The following is a 14,878-nucleotide window of genomic DNA, read 5'->3' on the forward strand; positions in this document are numbered from 1 at the left end:
CAACACACGGCATTTTACTTTCAGATAATATACTACTCCCTGCTATTTATTAAGTGCCTGTTAATTGTCCTGTCGTACACATTGCCTCATTGAAAATGCTTACAATAATCTTCTGGGGTCCAGGTTTTCTGAGTTAAGTAATTTGCCTAAAGTCTCTGGGCTTAATGTCAGATCCAAGCTTGAACCCAGGTTTGGGTTCCACACAGCACCTTCCACCATGCTTCCTTGTCTCCATGTCATCTCTCCGACTAGGGCTGCCCATCATGTTATCCCAGCTCATGCTTTTACTCTTACTGTTATAGTCAGGTTTGTCCTGAGGGAATACCTAAGCCCTCCTGCTGAAGTATTCAATGAAATACTCATGAAGCACCAAAGAATTATTGTTTCTCTCCCAACCTTACTTCATGCCCTGGCCCAGCTGTCAAGGATCAAGTTCATTCCTGGCTTTATTATGTTCTGTGTTCTGGATGGGGTCCCATGCTGGCGAGCCCAGGTGTTATAACTGTCACCTTGGCTAGAGCTGGAGCTGGTGTGTGGAGTTGAAGCCAGGTGCAGTGTCCACCCTAAGGATGGGAGACAACATTTTCCTAAAGAGGACAATCCCAGTGGGTGCCTGGAAGCTCTATCTGTTCCCAATCTCCCCACAGGTGACATCTCCCTCTTTACTGCTAGAAAATGTGTGAAGCTTGGAGATGTCAGAGAGCACTTTGGAGAAATTTAGTGTAAATGAAATCGGAAACATACGGATTGGCTTTCCTGCAGAGCAGTCTCACATTTTAGAGTAAAAAGGGGAATATATGGGACAAAGAACCAGCTGGGCTTTTAAGTATGGCATAGTGGGGTTGGGGTACTTCCACAATATCTAATCTGTTGGGCACCCCAACCCAACCTGCCGCTCCCAGCTGCAGAAAGACGGCCACCTCTGGGACGGTGTAGTCCTGGATCTGTGTTCTTGCAGGACAGAGGCCCTGCATTTGGAAATGGAAGGCGTGGATTCATGATGCAGAAACGCCGCTTAGCAGCTCTCGCAACCTCTGTGACTGCACAAAACACTTGGTCCTAACAAATTTCTTCATCTGTTTTAAAAAAGCAGGGGCTTATTTAATGACAGCATCTTTGCTACCCCCTTGTATGGCTTTGTGACATCATGGTTCCAATTTGCTCTAAACTATTAAGCCATTATCATCATTTAGATGCATAATAAAGACTTTAGAGAGATAGTAAGTGATGATAATGAACAACGTAGGTCAAGTGGACTGACAATTTTTAAAATTGCTATAAGACCTCTCCTTCAAGGGGATGTTAGATAAGAACTCACATCAATAACTATTTTTATTCGATGACCCTTTCTCAGTCTGGATTCCTAGGTGACCTAGTCATTCATTTAGTAATAACAGGACCCAGTTCTCCCTGCTGAGTATGAGTGTGCTCTGGGGAGTGGGGGAGTGTGTAGAGCACTGGGGATAGGGATGAGCTGGAAGGAAGCTTAGGAATCATTAATTCCAATTTCCTCTTTTTCCAGATAAGGAGAATGAGGCCTAGAGAGACAAGGCAATTTGCCTGAGGCCACTCGGCTAAAGGCTGAGCTGGGGCTCAATCTCAGCTTTTAATTCTTAAACTCTAGTGATGGGATAAAAGAATACATGAAAATAAACTAATTGAAGAATGCTTTGAAAACATTATCAGATAGGTCACTTTGCACCCATTTTTCTTCTGTTCTCAGGGAATGCAGAGATAGCTGATGCCTGATTGGTAAGTTAGGGAAGACTTGGCTCCCACAAAATCCTCATCAGCCCTCTTTACAGCCTCCAGTTGTCTTGCTTGCATGGAGGCATTTCTTAGATCTCAAGCTTTTGATGACAAGGAGTTGGAACTGGTCATCTGCAGTGAGCCACTGGCCTGGGTAGCTCCAAGTGTCTCTTCCCCATCCTCTCACCCTGGGAGATACACGGGCTGATTTCATTCCCAGAGGAATGACTAAGTAATCCTTGAACTCAGACCAGCATAGGGATAAATACTAGGAATACGCTCATGGTTACTTCTGTAAGCCTCAAAAAGCATCCCTGGCCAGGCAAGAGACAGGATGATAATGGAAAAACCATTGTCAAGTTATAAGAAACCCGCACCCTTAAATGGGTCTGGTCCTAACTGGGAAATCAACACCCCTTCCCCCTTGACTTCAAATAGTTTTGGCTGGATTTTTGCTGCTCTTTTCTGTTTGGGGGACTTCTTGACCTTTGAGGTGCAGCTCTCTGCCCAGTGCCTCACCTGTTGCTGTCCAGTTTCCCAGCCCGGGTTCCTGCTCTCTGACACTTGATTTCTCAGACTAGACTTGGTCTGTCTACCCACTTGGTCTTTCTGTCCTAGGACCCCTGAATTTGACCGCTTGCTTGCCTAACCCATGGTTCATTCATGCCTGCTTCTTCCATCCTTTACTGTCTACTCAGGCTATGAGTTTTTGTTCCCAGAACTGACTCGGCTGCCTTCCCTGCCTGCCCCTAACTCTGACCTCTTCTACCATGGAGCCTCGTTACTACTCCATTCCTGGGATGACTCTTCCCTGCCATACCCTCATCTGACATTCTCCATGCCTAACCCCCAAACGGACAAGAACATGAGACAACTATTTGCTGGGTACCTGCCTTCAGTATCATCCCCCAGGGTCATGTGGTGTCCTTACTGGGCTGTGGCTGCAGGACCTTGCCCATCTCTCATGGCCTGTGTCCCCTTCACATTAGCAAATCATCAATGGGAGAGTTTCAGACCAGTTGTCTTGAGTGCAGCAAAGCTCCTCAGTCCTCCCAACTCTCCTGGATCTAGTGCTTGGCATGGGGGAAAACAGAACGAGGAGGATTCTCCCTAGCTATCCACAATGGCACCAAGAGGAGCAAAGGCATAACAAGCCATGTGGTACATTTAGAACAATATGTAAACTTCCCCCCCACCATGGCTCTCTTTGCTTTGCAGAAGCAGAATGTTTCAATGTCAAGATGTCTCTGAGAGGACACCAGCTAGAGGGGTATTGTAAGAGCCTGAGATAGAAGGACAAGAACCTGAACTGGAAACATGGCAATAGTGTAAGCACGAAGAGAAAGCAAGAGACAGGAGATCTTTTCATGAGAAAGAGCAACAGGACTTGGCAACTACACGGATGTAGGGAATAGAGAGAAGGATCAATCAATGCCAAGGCCGTTGGAACTGACCAGGCCCCTTGGGCACCTGCAGCTAACTGGTCTAAAATCTAACAGTTTTCATCTCCAAGCCAGTTCTTCCTCTGTTTCTCCCCATTTAATTCAGTGGATCTGACACTCCCTTCACTCTCCACCTTTGAAGTTCTGAAAGGTCTTTGACTCTATCCACAAGGTCTTCCTTAAATCCAGTATACCGCAGATCCTGCTGATATTTCCTTTACAATGTTTCTTCAAATCCACCCCCTTCTTTTATTCTAGTGCTCCCACACTGAGTTAGGGTCCCAGAGCATCTAGCCAGGACTTACCTCAGTTCTACCGTCAGTCTTCCTGCTTCAATCCATCCACACTCAGCTGCCATATAACCTTTCCAACACACTGCTTTAAACATGCTACCTCACTGCAAAAAAAATATATGCCCATGACTTCTGTCATGTGGAAAATCATCTTACTGCGAAGGTAGCCCCCAAGTTCATGATCAGGTGAGCTATCCCTAAGGTCACAGAATAGGGGCACCTGGGTGACTCAGTTGGTTGGCATCTGCCTTCAGCTCAGGTGATGATCCCAGGGTCCTGGAATTGAGCCCACATCAGTCTCCCTGCTTGGCAGGAAGGCTGCTTCTCCCTCTCCGCTCCCCCTGCTTGTGCTCTCTCTCTCTGTCAAATAAATAAATAAAATCTCTAACAAAAGAAGAGAAAGGATCATGCTCAATGCCCAAATCACATGGTTTATTAAGTCAAATTAAAACATACAGCAAGAAACAATGGAAAGGGATGGGACTACTTTATCAACTTAGGGTAGGGTACAAACAGAGTGGAAGGAACACACTACCTGAATTTGGGGTGTGCGATGTTTATGTATTCTGGATTTCTCTCTGCTACATCAGGCTTCTCTGCTGAAATTACAAGGACCAGCGTTGACATTCAAAGAAGGGGACCCACAGATGGAAGGTGCCCTGGGCCGATGGCAGACGTAGGAAGGAGTGTGCGGGGCCATAGCTGTAACTTGCTAATTAGCTTCCTGGGCAGCCATGAGTATATGTGTCTATCTTGGGCAGAGTACACAGGGACCATACGAGAATAGATGTCACCAAAGTGTCATATGAAAACCTCATGAATATTGAGTGCCCTTGTCCATTGAGTCTATCCTGAGTATTAGTGCCTTTGGTATATTTAGTGCCTTATGTGCCTTATGAGGGTTTAGGACGTCATGAATACTTCGTACCTTTTATGCAGTTAGCACGCCATGACTATTTAGTGCACAAGTGCCTCGTGAACCTTAGGTATCTCTTCTTAGTCCTAGCCACACATGCCCCACCTTCCCTTTGCCCACAGTGCTGTAAACTCCTGATCCACCCCTGCTGCCCCAAATCTGCTCCTCCTTCAGTTTTTCCTATCTCCAAAATGGCATTTCCAGACCTCAGAGTGAACCTTGACAAAAACCCTGCTTATCCTCCTGATAGCCAGTTCATGCTCATGACCTCACCTCGCTACTCCCGAGACACATGTCCATCCCCGCCCCCGCCAGCCTTCCGAGGTGACTGCAGTTTGCTGCTGCCTTCCACTCCAGGCCACTCAGTCCTCCTCCACGCAGCATGCCAGCGTGATCTTTCTCAGACTTCAGTTGGATTATGTCACTGTCTTGCTTAAAACCCGTCACTGGATCCTTTTGTAGTTCATAAGCATGATGATTGGGTGTTCACGCCGTTGTGTGACATGTGCCTCCCTCAAACCTTGTTATGACCTCAGCACATTACCTGTCTGACGTAAAGAAAACAAACAAACAAACAAACAGACAAACACCCTGTCACTGGTTTCTCATTGCACTGAGGATCGACTCCAAAGTTCTTAACATGTTGTATGTGGATCCCCGCAGTGTGGCCAGTCCCAGTCCCTAGCCTCACCGCACCCTCCTTCATAAGGCTCCTCCAAATGGTCCCTAGTTTCTTCCTGCGGGCCTTTGTTTTTTCTATTTCTCTTACCTGGAATGCTCTTTTGCTAGGGCCTCTGTCTCACACACACACACACACACACACACACACACACACACGCATGCACACACACCCCAAATGTGACTTCCTCAGAGAGGCCTGTGCTGACTCCCCAGTCTACAGAAGGCCTGCACCGTTTCCTCTCACAGCACTCTCTCATTCTGTTTCCTTCACAGCACTTCTTTGGCTGTGGATCTATTTAAAATCTGCCAGCTTGGGGCGCCTGGGTGGCACAGCGGTTAGGCGTCCGCCTTCGGCTCAGGGTGTGATCCCGGCGTTATGGGATCGAGCCCCACATCAGGCTCCTCCACTATGAGCCTGCTTCTTCCTCTCCCACTCCCCCTGCTTGTGTTCCCTCTCTCGCTGGCTGTCTCTATCTCTGTCAAATAAATAAATAAAATCTTTAAAAAAAAAAAATCTGCCAGCTTTCCGAGCCATGAAGCCTCATTAGGGCGGGGGTCTGTTTTGTTCACAGTAGCCCAGACAGCACTGAGTACAATGCCTAGCACGTAGCAAACACTCACTAAATAGTAGTTGAATGAACGAATGAGTGTGAGTAAAACAGACTTCCTTAGCCTCATATTGCTAACTTTAGTCCCTTTATGTGCATTTTTGTGGCCAGGGCTCTGGGTTTGAATTTTGACTCATCCATTTATGAAGAGTGACCATTAGTGAGTTACTTCACTTCTTTGATTCTCAACATTCCTCACGTCTAATATGCAGAGAGAGAGAAGCACTCACGAGGTGCGGTGAGATCCTAGGATTAGGTCCGGGGAAGCCCGGGGCATGGTGCCTGACCGAGCACGGGCTCTCAGTAAGCACTAGCTCTGCTTGCTGCTTTCTCATCCTGCACGTTCACCCTGCTTTCCACCCGGGCAGCACCTCCTTCCTCTCAGCTGAATTGGGTCCCAGAAGGTCTTACTCAGAGGTCTTCAGGGAGCTTCCTCAAGCAGCTCAGCCCTTGGTGGGTGCTCATTGCTCAGACTGTTCAGCAGCTCATTTCCAGTACTTGGAATGTAAAACGGTGACCTTTGTTTTTAGGTCACAAGCATGGGGAACAGCAGGCAGAGGGAGAAGGAGGCTCCATGCTGAGCAGGGAGCCCGATGTGGTGCTTGATCCCAGGACTCCAAGATCAAGACCGGAGCTGAAAGCAGACGCTTAACCAACTGAGCCACCCAGGCGCCCCCGCATGAAAGATTTAAAAACAAAACCAGGGACGCCTGGGTGGCTCAGTTGGTTAACCCTCTGCCTTTGGCTCGGGTCGTGATCTTGGAGTCCTGGGATCGAGCCCCACATCAGGCTCCCTGCTCAGCGGGGAGTAGGCTTCTCCCTCTGCCTCTGCCCCCTAACTCATGCTTGCTCTCTCTCTCTCAAATAAATAAATAACATCTTTAAAAAAATAAATCTTCCATGCATCCTGTTTCTCCAACTAGACTCCAAGCCCTTTGGCCAGAGGATTCCCAGCCCAGACTTCTTGTCTCCCTCCCAGTACCTGGCTCAGTGCCATACACAGAGATGTTCAACTCAACATTAGTGAGTGCCCACAGCGTACCAGGCACTATGGTAGCTTTCGCATCCGTTGTCGCCTAACTTCATCTTCCATGAGAGTCGCACCAGGTATTGCTGTGCCCATTGTGAACAAAGAGGCTTAGACGGTGTAGCAATCTGCCTAAGGGCACCCTGTTAGCAAAGAGCAGTCTTTTAACTCTGTGTGTTTGATTGATAGCCTGGTACATATTACGTCTCAGGAAATATTTATTCACAGTGGGGATGATCATTATCATCATGGTCTCAGTTCCTTCCTACCAAGAACTTGGGTGAAAGTCTCCTGTCCTTGAGCCTCTCCCCTGAAGTTCTTCCAGTGACCTGTACCCCCATTTCCCACTTCGTTTCCTAGTCGTGCCACATCTCTTTGCTAAATTCTCATAGACCCTGACACCCCATGCCTCTTGTCTCCCCACAAGTCTTGTTCTCCATATCCTTCCCCCATGACAGCTTCTTTTCCCCCTCTTTCTTCCATCCCCCATCCAGTCCAGTTTTACTTCAGGTTGCACGGAATAAGAAATACACCGCCACCTGGGAATGCCCTCGGCACTAGAGTGCTTATTTCAGGAGATGCCTAAAGTTCTTTAGAGGGAGAATTATTGCTACTCATTAGCTGGGTGGCCTGAGCAAGTCACACCCCCTCTCCATGTTTCAATTTATTTTTCTTTTTTTATTAACCATTTTTTTAAAATTTAAATTCAATTAATTAACATATAATGTATTATTTGTTTCAGGGGTACAGGTCTGTGATTCATCAGTCTTATATAATACCCAGTGCTCATTACAACGCACACCCTCCCCAATGTCTATTCCCAGTTACCCCATCGCCCCACTCCCCTCCCCTCCAGCAACCCTCAGTTTGTTTCCTAAGATTAGGAGTCCCTTTGGGGGCATCTTGATGGCTTAGTCGGTTAGGCATCTGCCTTCAACTCAGGTTGTGGTCCCAGGGTTCTGGGATCGAGTCCCACGTCAGGCTCCCTGCTTGGCAGAGAGTCTGCTTCTCCTTCTTCCCCTCCTCACTGCTTGTGCTCTCTCTCTCTCCCAAATAAATAAATAGAGTGTCTTATGGTTTGTCACCCTCTCTGGTTTCATCTTGTTTCATTTTTTCCTTTCTTCCCCTATGATCCTCTGCCTTGTTTCTTAAATTCTACATATCAGTTAGATCATATGATAATTGTCTCTCTCTGATTGATTTATTTCTCTTGGCATAATACCCTCTAGTTCCATTCTGCAAATGGCAAGATTTCATTTTGATGGCTGCATAATATTCCATTATCTCTCTCTCTCTCTCTCTCTCTCTCTCTCTCACATCTTCTTTATCCATTCTTCTGTTGATGGGCATCTGGGCTCTTTCCATAGTGTGGCTATTGTGGACACTGCTGCTATGAACATTGGAGTGCATATGCCCCTTTAGATCACTACATCTGTATCTTTGGGGTAAATATCCAGGAGTCCAACTGCTGGGTCGTAGGGTAGCTCTATTTTCAACTTTTTTGAGGAATCACCATACTGTTTTCCAAGTGACTGCACCAGCTTGCATTCCCACCAAGAGTGTAGGAGGGTTCCCCTTTCTCCACATCCTCGCCAACATCTGTCATTTCCTGACTTGTTCATTTTATCCATGCTTCAATTTCTTCACATATAAAATGGTAAGACGTGCTTACATTTATCAAGGACCTATATATGCATTGTATATTTTATAAGAAATCAATAACAGCAGTTGCTTACTCAGCACTTAATGTGTTCCAGACACTCTACCAAATGCTTTATTTACAGGTATTTATTCACTTAATCCTCACAGCAACGTATGGAAATGTTATTATTAACCCTGTTTCACAGACGAAAAATGAAAGTCTCCAAATTAAGTAATTGACCCTAGATCACCCCAGCCTGTGGATGGTTAAAACTGGGCTTCCAGGTCTGCCAGTTCTGGCTGTAGAGTCCTTATCTTAACCACTACCCTATACTACCTCTGATTTCCTCATAAAATGAGAGGGGCTAGTTAAAAATAATCCCCTAGATTTTTATAGCTCTTTTCCAATTCTAAAGCACTGTTCACACTCCATACCCTATTGGATCTTCAAAACAACCCTAGAGGTAGATATTATTACAGAAATTTACCAGGTAAGAACTGAGACTTATTAAGAGGGTCATGTGTCCAAGGGCACACAGCCAGTGCGGGCGGGGGCAGGACTCGAACCCAGGACCGCTCATTCCCAGCGCCCTTCCTGCTGCACCTCTGAGGCCACAGGGCACATCCTGTCCTTTCTGAGTCTCCTCCAGCTCCAGTACTGTACACTATCATCTCCTCTCTCATCCTTTAAAGAGATCCCAGTGTTCCCTCAAACAATCCCCTGCCCTGTCACCCCCACACCCACTTTGCACGGCGCGTGCTCAGAAGCAGCAGCAGGGGGTGCTATAGACCAGCACACAGGGATGGGCCTGTCCTGGGAGCCCCTGCTGGAGGAAATAACCATAAGCCTCCCTGCCCCGTCTCTTCTTTTTAATTTGTTTCCACTAAAAAATGCTTTTAGTAAGTACTAGTTGTACATAGCACAAAATTTTAAAGGTACAAATGAGTATACAATGTACCTGCCCCCCAGTTACCCGGTTCATCATCCTGGGGGGCAGACCCGAGAAGTGTACTTGTGTTTCTTTCTAGAGAGCCTATGCTCATATAAGCCAATATGTATTTTTCTTCCCACACTCATGACAGCATACAAACACGTACATGTTGTTTTTTATTGTTCATGCAAATGGTGGCCATCCTATACACGCTCTTCTTCCTGTGGTGTTTTGAGATAACTGATCTTACAGATCAGTCCACGTCAGAATTCTTAATACCTGTATTTAACTGAATGGATAAGCCATAATCAACTCTACCAGCCCCCGATTATCTTCTATCTTTCACCATACAAGCAAAGCTGCAAATAAATACACTGTACCGAGGTCGCTCCGCACATGTGCACGTGAGCATATCTGCAGGATAAATTCCCAGGAGTGAGGCTGCTTGCCTGCAGGTGACACACATTTGGAATGTCGATCGATGCTGCTAAACTGCCTTGTACAGGAGCAACCCATTTACGCTACATGAGCAGGGCATTGGGGGGTGTGTTTCCTACACCCTCACTGAGACAGAATCTTACCAAGACTTCTGATCTTTGCCTGTCCTGTTGGTGAAAGATAGTTTCTCACTGCAGTTCTAATTACGGTTCTCCTAAAACGAGCGCCCCCTGACCTCTGGGATTCATTCATGCAATCTGTAAGTAATTAGCAGGTGCCTCCTCCGTGCCAGGCACTACCTTGGGGCATCCTGCCCCAACTGTCTCTGGTCTGACTTTCACTGTCTTTTCCTGCCTGCCCCATGCTGGCCTGCCTTATGATGTCTCCCAAGAAGCCATTTTCCTTGCTTGGCCATCCTCACCAGGTCAAGCAGGGGCGACCTCACTTGACCTCTTCTTTAGAGGCTTAAGAGTGAGGAGAATGTGGTTTCTTGCCTTTTCTCTGTTCTCAAGACTAATTCCTGTAACCCAATTAAGCAAAGCTGAGAGGTGGGGACATGTGTCTTAAGGTCAGAATTAGCACCGGGTCCTTGGACTTCTCACATCACCCGGTCCAATAGGCCAGTCACTGCTTCGGTTTTCCCATCCCTCCCCCTCTAGGTGTTAGGAAGGTGAACAGAGAGCAGGTGCCTGGATACTTGTCCGTGTTCAGTGGTGGTGTTTGCTCCATGACTGGCCGGTCGAAACTGCCTCAGATTAGATGCCCGCTAAACGCAAATGCATCTGTGAGCAGCACTATCTAGATTCAAGCGGGGAAGAAAAGATGTGAGGATCAATGTTCTTTTCTACACGGGAAACCTCTGGAGCATTTCCCAAATCCCCTTTTGTGGCAGCCCCAGAGCACTTGACCCCGTCGCGCACTTGACCCTATTGCAGGTAACTGCTCCTTCACTTGCCTTCCCCACAAGGCTGTGTAGGAATCAGCTAGAGCTCACGCCTTTGTTCATCTCTGTATCTGTCCTCAGAATAAAGATGGGATCAGGACATGGGAGCTTTGAATGAATATCTTCCTGCCTTCCAGTTTCCAAGAATGGTGTCCGTACGGAGGCCCGCACCATTCTCTAGTCGCTTAACTGATGGGACCCTCTGCCTCTAGTTCATCCCATGCATGGCTGCTGGAGCTTTCCCCCTAACACACGCTTGTAATCCAGTCACTTGTGGAGGTTCCCTGCGGCCTACTAAATGAAGTGTCAATGCCTTAGCTTGGAATTTAGGGGCCCGTGGTGATACGGCTCTGGGCTGCTTTTCCAGTCCTTCTTTCCACTACCTCATGCTCCAGTCAAAGGGAGTTACTCGATGCTTCTCAAGTGCGCCCACATTCCATCCCTGTGCCTTTGCCCCTGCTGGGCCTCCTGCACCTAGAACACCTTCCTCTTCGCTCCCCTTCCATCACTGATGCCTGCTTCTGTCTCTGCCGTTCTCTCTCTCTCTCTCTCTTCCCACCCCACCCTTTGTTTAAAAAGGAAGTTTGGTAAGTTTTTATAAAGAAGAGAGAAGATAAACTTTATCTTTTTAAAAATTTTATTTATTCATTTATCAGAGAGAGAGAGAGAGCACAAGCAGGGGGAGCAGCAGGCAGAGGCAGAGGGAGAAGGAGGCTCTCCGTTGAGTAAGGAACCCGACAAGGGGCTCGAGCCCAGGACCCTGGGATCATGACCTGAGCTGAAGGCAGACGCTTCACTGACTGAGCCACCCAGGCGTCCCAAAGACCCTTCCCTTCCCAAATGTAATTGGCCCTAGAGACTCCTGTTCAGATCCCCCAGATTTTCCTCTTAGCTCCCCAGCTAGGCTGCGTGGTGTATACTTCTTTCATGACTCACGTCTGCTCTATCTTGCATCCTCCTTCCTGCGGCACCTCAGACTGAAGACTGGAAAGCAGAGACTGTGTAACCCATCTTTGTGTCGCCTGCAAGTGATCAGTGGTGGCTAGTGAAGAGACTCTCCTTGCTGTGTGGCCTCTTTTCTTTCCCACTCTGAGTTTGAGAAATGGGAAGAACCTGGGACCCGTGGCCACGACCGCTGCAGCCATCCCTGTAGACGCTCCTCTGAAAAGGGTCTTAACGCAGAGCTGCCCCAGTCAAGTCCGGGACATGCCATCAGCCCTCCGGAGAATAGCAGGGACCTGTGCCTCAGGCTTGGGAGAAAAGTGTCCTGTTTGCCCTTTTTCTGAGGGAAGGTCTCACGGTTAACGTGTCTAACTGACTGGAAGGAGCAGCATTTGTTCACTTTGAGTTCTTGGAAGGAAGAAATGTAAAGCCATCTCTCTCCTTCCCCTGCGGCCCTGGTCTCCCCATTGAGCAGATGGGCACAGACGCTTCTCCGTTAAAAAGCCTGTCTGCATTGTTGGGTGTGATGTGTACACTGGCAAGGGGGCAGGAAGACAACCCGGTCCTTCTCCAGGGCTTGCTTCTGGTGCCTGCTGCAGAGGAAGGAGTGGTATCTCAGAGTTTGGGTATGAGTTTTGGTTCTTACTCCACAATTCAATAACCAGATGACCTTAACCAGGTCCCTTAATCTCTCTCGGCCTCAAAATAGAAATAGCTTTACCTTTACCTTCCACATGGGCCGTTCTGAGCACCAAAAGAGAAAATGTACATGAGAGTGTTTTGCAAATTATATTTTTAAAATGTTATTTATAGCCTGCCTTGTCGTGCAATGGAGACAGAGGCTTACAAGATACGTGAGATGTAAGAGAGCGTAAATTAAAAGTGAGAGTTAAAAGCAGCAGGCAAAAAGAGTTCGGACATAATGAGCCCTAAATGAGACTAAATGCATACCTTGTTTGCTGCGGGTGGGTCTCAAGGTTTTTGGGAAATGTACGCTGTTATCTGAATCAGTGGGAGGGGTTACTCGGGCCGTGGTGTTTCAGGGTGTCCAGTGTGGGCACTGAAGGCTCATAGCAGGGCTGGCAAATTCTGGATGGACCTTGGATCTCCATGGGTAGGGACCTGTCCCAACCTCACCCTCTGCATAGGGGCCATTGCTTTAGTCCAACCCAGATCCACTCGAACCTGGAGGCAGCTAGGTCCTTCTAAATATCTTTCTTTTTTTCTTAATATTTTATTTATTTATTTGCCAGAGAGAGAGAGAGCACACGCACAAGCAGGGGGAGCAGCAGGCAGAGAGAGAGGGAGAAGCAGGTTTCCCACTGAGTAAGGATCCTGACGTGGTACTCAATCCCAGGATCATGACCTGAGCCGAAGGCAGACGCCCAACCGACTGAGCCCCCCAGGTATCCCCCTTCTAAACATCTTATCCTTCCCCCCACCTACCCCACACAGCCAGCATGCCCTCCCTGTGGGGACAACTCACCTCCAGCCCACTCAGACACTCATCTTTACAAAACCCACAAACCAGCTTCATTGGTATTTATAATATACATATCAGAAAGTTCACCCTTTTAAAATGTACTGTTCAATGGTTTTGCGTGTATAGACACTCTTGACCTCCCGTGCTGAATACAATGCCCATCTGATCTTCTTTGCCACACAGACCTCGGTTTCTTTTCCTATGCTCTCCCTCTCCCCTAATTCTTCACTCTGAGTCTGGAACTCAAATTCTGGAAAAGATGCCCCATCGTTCTGGCATTTTCCACCTCGGACCCATCCCTTTGGCTGGGCGCCTGCATTAGGTCTGCTGTACTAAAAGTAAACTGGTTCTGGGGTTGGCGGGGAGTGCACAGAAGAGCCGCCAGCGTGATCTCTGCATTTTGTGAGCTTGAGGAACGCCCAGGGAGAACCCAGGCGGCAAGAGGCTGTGGGCAAGACCGGCTGGGAGCTGCAGCACTTGACGGATCACATTGTTAGACCGTGACTCACTCCCGCCGCAGTCTGGAAAGCTGCAGCTCTCCGCCTGGCCTTCAAAGGAGGGCCGCTCGGACTGTGGGTGGACCCTCTGAGCAATCCTCTGAAGGCCAGGTTGGACAGGCAGAGCGGGGACCCGTTAATTCCAGAGCTGGCCTGTTTCACGCCCCTTGACCCCACATCGGGAACCCCATGTGAAAAATCCTCTGTTAAAAAGTCGTATGTTGGGAGCCTGGAAGGGGGAAGAAAAGGTGTTCTCTCTGTAATTTCCAAGAGAGAAGAGGGAGTCATCCGAGCTTCTGAGTCTGGTCAAGCATTTGGACTCTGCTGATTGGCAGTGGAGACCCAAGCCCCCGCACTGCACTTGGTGAGTGTCGAGCAGGCCCCCCTCAGGGACCCTCTCTTTCCCCCTCCCACCCCCACCGTGCCAGGCTGTTCCTGGACCCCATGGCACTCACATACCTCTTTCTTCTCATTTCCTCTCCTTCTCCCCATCATTCTGCTGTTTCCCCGTCCACCCTGTCAGCCCATCCCAGATCTTTCACCTATAAGGAAGAGAGGGGGAACCTTCCTTCTCCACTTACCCTACTGGCTTAGCATCCCTCTGTTTCAAGTGCCCACGGAAGCCTGGATTAAACTTGTCCTTTTCCACAGGCCGGGGAGGGGCTGCCCAGTCAAGACCCCGTGCCCTTCCCGCACAGCACGCAGTCCTGCTGTCCTCGCGTGCGCATGTTCGGGCCAGGACCTGACTGGAGTGTTGAGAACGTGACCCGGAACGCCCTGTCTGATGGGGGAGGACAGAGTTTGGTCTCTGGGAACCCCCGTCTGGTGGAGGAACTTAGACCAACACAGTTAAACACTATTTCATAGAGCAGTATGTTCCCAAATGGGAATCCTACAAAGGGCTAAAGCCACAGATAGGGGCTCGGGTTGTGACAAGAGTCTTTCTGAAGCTCCTTCCTTAAAGCCCTTATGGGAACCATCCCATACAGGGGATCACAATTTCTTTTTTTTTTTTTAAGATTTTATTTATGTATTTGAGAGAGAGCGTTTATTTATGTATTTGTCACACGAGCATGAGGGGGTGGGCACAGGGAGAGGGAGAACCAGACTCGCAGCTGAGTGTGGCTCCATGTGGGGTTGGATCCCAGGACCCAGAGATCATGACCTGAGCTGAAGTCAGATGCTTCACCAACTGAGCCACCCAGGCCCCCTTAAGATGTTACTTTTAAGTAATCTCTACAGCCAACATGGGGCTGGAACCCACCACCATGAGATCAAGAGTTGCA

General features: G+C 48.2%; 1 non-coding gene across 1 annotated transcript; it reads left to right on the forward strand.

The window, feature by feature from the left end:
- The first annotated feature begins 4,850 nt into the window (after positions 1-4,850).
- Positions 4,851-4,954, forward strand: LOC123803277 (small nucleolar RNA U13). Its single transcript, XR_006782811.1, has one exon. It is a non-coding gene; the product is annotated as a small nucleolar RNA U13 (small nucleolar RNA).
- Positions 4,955-14,878: the final 9,924 nt, after the last annotated feature.

This window comes from Ursus americanus, chromosome 23, assembly GCF_024610735.1.
Source record: "Ursus americanus isolate L20-20 chromosome 23, mUrsAme1.1.p, whole genome shotgun sequence".
Taxonomy (NCBI): domain Eukaryota; kingdom Metazoa; phylum Chordata; class Mammalia; order Carnivora; family Ursidae; genus Ursus; species Ursus americanus.